Source organism: Schistocerca nitens, chromosome 1 (assembly GCF_023898315.1).
Source record: "Schistocerca nitens isolate TAMUIC-IGC-003100 chromosome 1, iqSchNite1.1, whole genome shotgun sequence".
Classification (NCBI taxonomy): Eukaryota; Metazoa; Arthropoda; class Insecta; order Orthoptera; family Acrididae; genus Schistocerca; species Schistocerca nitens.
The window spans coordinates 368841679-368847448 of record NC_064614.1 but is presented as its reverse complement, the minus strand read 5'-3'; the positions used below and the strand labels follow the sequence as shown (position 1 = coordinate 368847448).

The 5770-nt window shown below is 39.5% G+C and overlaps 1 non-coding gene across 1 annotated transcript; it reads right to left on the bottom strand.

The window, feature by feature from the left end:
• Positions 1-4231: 4231 nt before the first annotated feature.
• On the bottom strand, positions 4232-4304 carry Trnaf-gaa (transfer RNA phenylalanine (anticodon GAA)). The gene has a single exon. It is a non-coding gene; the product is annotated as a tRNA-Phe (tRNA).
• Between the last annotated feature and the right edge of the window lie 1466 nt (positions 4305-5770).

The window sequence follows — 5770 nt, the reverse complement described above, 5'->3', positions numbered from 1 at the left end:
TTGCAGCGCCATCTGTTGTTGAAAATTGTAACTACTGTAATTTCGAAAGTTTGTCCGCCTGAAAATGTACTGTTGTCCCAAGCATATTGCAACAAACGGTTATTTCTATCGCTGCTCGTTTAGTTTTTATTGCCGTTTCAAATATACCGGTCATTTTTGAAACACCCTGTAACTACTGCAGTACAATATACAACCACAACTAAATGAATGTTAACTCGAAACCTCTCACATTGTATTTCGACACTACTAGTTATTTACTGATAAAATTAACCATTTCGTCACCCCTGTTAGCTGATAACCTGTTTAGCAAATACTAGCTGTGAAGTTACTCTTTCGTAGTGCAAGGAAAAGGCGTGTTTGAAGAGTCACCGGCAGTGATGCAGGTAAACGACGTAAAATGCAAATCAGCGTGCTTCTACGGGATTTGAAATCTGTAACACCTAACCTACAAGAAACAAATGTGGAGTTAGGCGTATGCTATCGTACTAGCTCTAGCAGGGTTGTTCTCTTTCGTTTTGCTGTTAGGACTACACACTCACAATTACTAACTGCAAATACAGCCAATCTGAGCTACCACGAAAGCGTAGAATATATGTCAAAGCTGAAAGATATCGCTGACACCAGTGAATATTCTGCAGGCGGTAGTGACTTCCGAGGTCTATATTCCCTAGGGAATCGCTTTACAGTTTACTCTAATGTCGATTCTGTGAGCTGAATTACGGGCATGTCTCTTGTCAACAGTAATTATAATACGTGAATGTAATTTATGATGTTCTGCTATCAGCATTTGGTTAAATACCCTGTTGTCTGCTGTACAATCTCATCTTCAGCTATACCTTTGAAGTCTAATTAACTCATCCAAAAAGGTAACGACATTTTGTTTTCACGGGGACTGACACTGTAGACTGTACTGTACTTAGTAAAACTTCGTTATCCCTTACGGCTTCGGAACGAATTGTGAAGGTTCGGATCCAAACTATAGCAGTGTCTGCTGTTGCTAGTAACAGATTACTATGGGCGTTTTCATTTGAAAAAAATTATAATTAACTAGACCTGAAAACAAATTTACTAAGTCAGAGGAAGGCTTTGTGCCGTTTCTTAAGGTGTCTTCGTTTTACAGGAGCACCATACTAAGTATTTACACTGATACAGGGAACATCCTTTGTTGGCACTTTGGTATTCATTCTGGTTGTAGTCTGTGCCCTGCCCTCTTCAGATTCAAAGATTCTGTGCAAAACAGCTCCGTTTCCACACATAAACCACAAATCACAGGTTATGGAGTTTTTTAGATAAGTTTCAAATAAATTATCCCCGTCATCTCTCTTTCGGAATTTAACAAGCCTATACTTCTGAAGATCTACAGGGTCAGTGTTTAAATACAATAAACAACGTGCCTGTGTTAGTGTATGACACTTTTTTGTGTCTAGCGACAGTTCAGCACATTTTGTGGGAACCAATAAGTTAATTTCAACCAATTTATTTAATTTATTTCTCTGTTTTCATTGAAAAAAATTATAATTGTTTGGCATCACTTTCTCATTTTTTTTATCTGGTTATTATTTGCAACAACCATAAAATGGTTAATGAATTTCTTCTACACGCCAATGATTATCATGATACTGTAAATTATTTTTTGCAGAAGATGATTATATAGTGTGTGGATTGTGTATTGAACCGGGGACCTAGAAACGATGGAGAGGCTTCGTCCCACCGTAGCCCTCAATGATTTACAACCCCACAACAGGACACAGCAGTCCACCCACCTCACTGCCGCCCCACACAGAATCCAGGGTTATTCTGCGGTTCAGCCTCCAGTGGACCCCCCTTCGGGAACGTCTCATACCAGACGAGTGTAATCCCACATGTTTGCGTGGTAGAGTAATTATGGTGTATGCGTACAAGGAGATCGTGTTTGTGCAGCAATCGCCGACATAGTGTAACTGAGGCGAAATAAGGGGAACCACCCCGCATTCGCTGAGGCAAATGGAAAACCGCCTTAAAAACCATCCACAGACTGGCCGGCACACCGGACCTCGACACTAATCCGCCGGGCGGATTCATGCCGGAGACGACACGCCCTTCCGTTCGGGAAGCAGCGCGTTAGACCGCGCGGCTAGCCGGGCGGGCTAGATGACTGTGTGCTTTCCAAAGATTGACCATAATGTTCAAACATTCAAGCGACAGATACAATTAGGTAAAACGTTCAGAATGCTTACATATTATCTTCTTTTAAATGAAGGCAACGTTTTGGAAAATAATGCAAATAATGTGAAAAAAAACAGCAGTTTTACCGTGCTTTATGTGTTACCGCAGGGCAGGTCGTCCAGATGGAGGAAGTACTATGTTCCGTGGTCAGCAATAGTTTCCAGAGTATAAGTCAAACTTGATTCTAATAAATCACTTGATTTTGCTAAACATGGTTCAAAATCAGCCAAAGAGTTCTGCGTCTCAGTTACATCCTGCAATACCGTCGATACTTACACACTGATTAAGGGATTCAGAACATACTTACGGGACACCAGTCGTGAAAATGATCCCGTCTGAAGTGTAATAACGTTGTGTTGTGTCGAAATTGTTTGTATGACTGGATAGTGAACTTCAGCATACCACTATTTATGAAGTGGAAAGATGTAAAGAAATCAAAATATCTGTGTGAACCGCGATCTATACAAATCATTTTGCCATTCATTTTTATGTTCTCCCTGTTATAGACAAAATTCGAAGTTCACGAATTAAAAATTCTTACATTTCGTCACAAATATTTTTGCTGTCTATGCCACGTATTTATATAGCGAAGTAAGAAGTTCATGACGCTGTAAGTACGTAAGCCGTCGGACGCTGTAAGTACGTAAGCCGTCGGACACATGGTCTCAAGAATACCACGATACATTACGAACTTATTAAGTTGCATGTCAGTTAATTTATGAGCGTATATTACGTAAGCGGACAGTTTTTACCTTGCTGTTGTGAATGTCACAGCTCTTCAAGGCGTACACTGGTGTTGCTTGTTATTTTTATTTAATTCGCTTACATGTTTTCACTCCACGTGGAAGTAGACACCTATTGTAATCCGGTGCGGTGTAAGAAGAAGCCTTGAAAGGCCAATCAGGAAAATATTCCTTTGTTCCACATTCGCTTTATAGCAGTGCGGAAGTCCGTAAGTGAGATCAGCGGGTGCGAAAGCGACCTTTAGTCCACGCAGAGTGAATAACATCACGCAATATGACAAGTGAGGGTAAGCGGACACAAAGTTATTAATACGTTTCTTGTGTATGATACAATGGAGGAGAGGCAGAGTGAAGCGTGTCAAGATAAGAGATGAATGTTTTGGCGTCTTCTCTCATGTAGCTTCCATGTCCTTATTTCATTTTACATTACTTCAGGGAGACTATAATGTGAACAGCTCATTATTAAAAAAAAAAGAGACTTTTCTTCTCATTAGTTGTGTAGTTCACATCCCAAAATTACTCGTTTCGATGAAGAGATTAAGAAAATTGTTTATAGGTAAGTGCTTCAAATCTTCTTTCGCTCGCGTCTATCAAACCATCAACACTGCTGATAACAGTTTTGTTGTGGTGCCATTTCAGTGTTTGTTTCCCGATAGACCTCACTCTGCAGTCTCATGTGGTGTAAGACAATTTACGTTGCAAGGAAAACAGACGACCACAGATTTTCAACGGTCTACTTGATAACACGAATGTCAGAGGAACATCAGTATGACTGACACACCACAGACCAAGGTTTCAGTCACAGGCCATTTTGCAGTATAGTTCTGTTAATAATATATCTCATAAAACAGTTGTCAAAATACGACATTTATGCGAAGATAGATGCACGGAGTGTCCAGTATACAATATACAACACGACATAATAAACTAGTTGTATAATGGACACTCCATGCATAAATGTCATGTTTTGACAATTGTTTTATGAGATATATTGTGCTGTTATCAAAAACTGTACTGCTAAATGGTCACTAACTGAAACCTGTCGTACAAATAGAAACAAATTATTCAACTGCTTCACGTGGTACAGTATGTTATTTCTACGAGAAATACGTCAGTTGTATATTGCGCAAACTTTTATGCGATACAAAACAGAACCTACTTACGAGCAACGTTCTTTTTCCAAGATAAACGTGCGCTTGACGGGCTGCAGTAACTGTATCTCTGATGAATGTTACGTTGATGCGCACTATGCACTGTGTATAAAAAAAAAAAAAAAAAAGAACTGCCGAAACCCGGGATCGAACCAGGGACCTTTAGATCTTCAGTCTAACGCTCTCCCAACTGAGCTATTTCGGCTGCGAGCGATGAACGCTTCTCAGCCGTGACTGACAGTCGCTCACTTTATTGCGGGAATAGCCGCGTTGGTATCTCCACAACGTTGTATAACCAACTTCTGGCTTTGTTTTAGACTGGATGTCTCTTCTTTTCGCACATAAGAATAAAGCGTTACCAGCGTGACAGTAAATTAGGAGATACTTTAGTGAATTAATTGGAAAACGTGAATGTTCTGAACGCAGTTGTCGAGGAGCTAATAATAATAGTTCTCGACAGTTTTTGGAGATAAAAAAGGAGAATGAGGTACTCTCTCCGCAGTCAACTAACGAAATTTAATGATCATTTTATAACGAATAAATAAAAAAGCCGTTACTTCTAAGGGGAAAAATATGTCTTGACAGGAACACAAGATGCTCTTATTTAATTGACGAAAGCAAATAGAGTACACTAAGATAAGATAACGCCACCTTTCGATATGGATTATTCTCTGTGCCGTATCTTCCCCTATCTTGCACATCGTTTACTTTGTCAGCACTTTTGATAGCCGAGTTGCAACACGGACCGTTTTAAATAACCTCCAGTTTCTCATCTATGATGGAGTGAATACACACTTTACTATAAACGCTGTTGTTCACTATATCAATTCAAAGTCCTTTTTCAATTCAATATGATGTGGACACCACCGTCCAGACCAAAGACCGAGGCTGAACGGCTAAAACGTTCCAGGAAACATTTTGGTGCACTAGGTTCCTGCAAATGAAATAATGGTTACCATTTGGTGCATAATTAAATTTGCATCACTAGTGACATAATTTGTGACATTGTTATACGTTTTCGGCTTTGTTTTATAACAGACTTAATAATCGTTCCCACTAAATAATACTCATGGACGTCATCAGCACCAAATTATTGGGGAAACAATAGACAGGCTGTACATCACAAGAGGGTCTACACGGGAGATCCCCTTGAAGAAACTTCAAAAAATCAGAATCGAAAACCACTATTTGGAACATTCGGTTGCCTTAGACCATGTATTTCAATGACACTTCAAACGCCTAAATCAGCTCTATTTAAGCTTGGATCAAAACGTATTATGCGACTGACCGTTCATTCTGTCTTGAGACGAAAGGATATTTTTTCAAAATATCTTTGATGTGTGACCGCCGGTGTAGCCATCTAATAGGACATTAAGGCTTGGTCTGAGCAATGTGACTTACAGATCATTTAGCCACATCTTCAAAAATACGCATAAACTAGTCTTTTCCTTTGGGTCTGAGAAAAGTATTCCCAACTGATGAGCTGATTCCATAGAGTTTTTGACGGTTCTTAAAATTTCGTAGCTTGCATTAATAAACAAATGACAGCAACAAGCACCACAGTGTGCAAAATCTGCCAAAGCTGCTTTTCAGTTGTAACAGCCGAGTTTTATAGAACCACAAAAAACTTTCATGACGATCTATATTGTCGTCACACCATCTTACATAAAA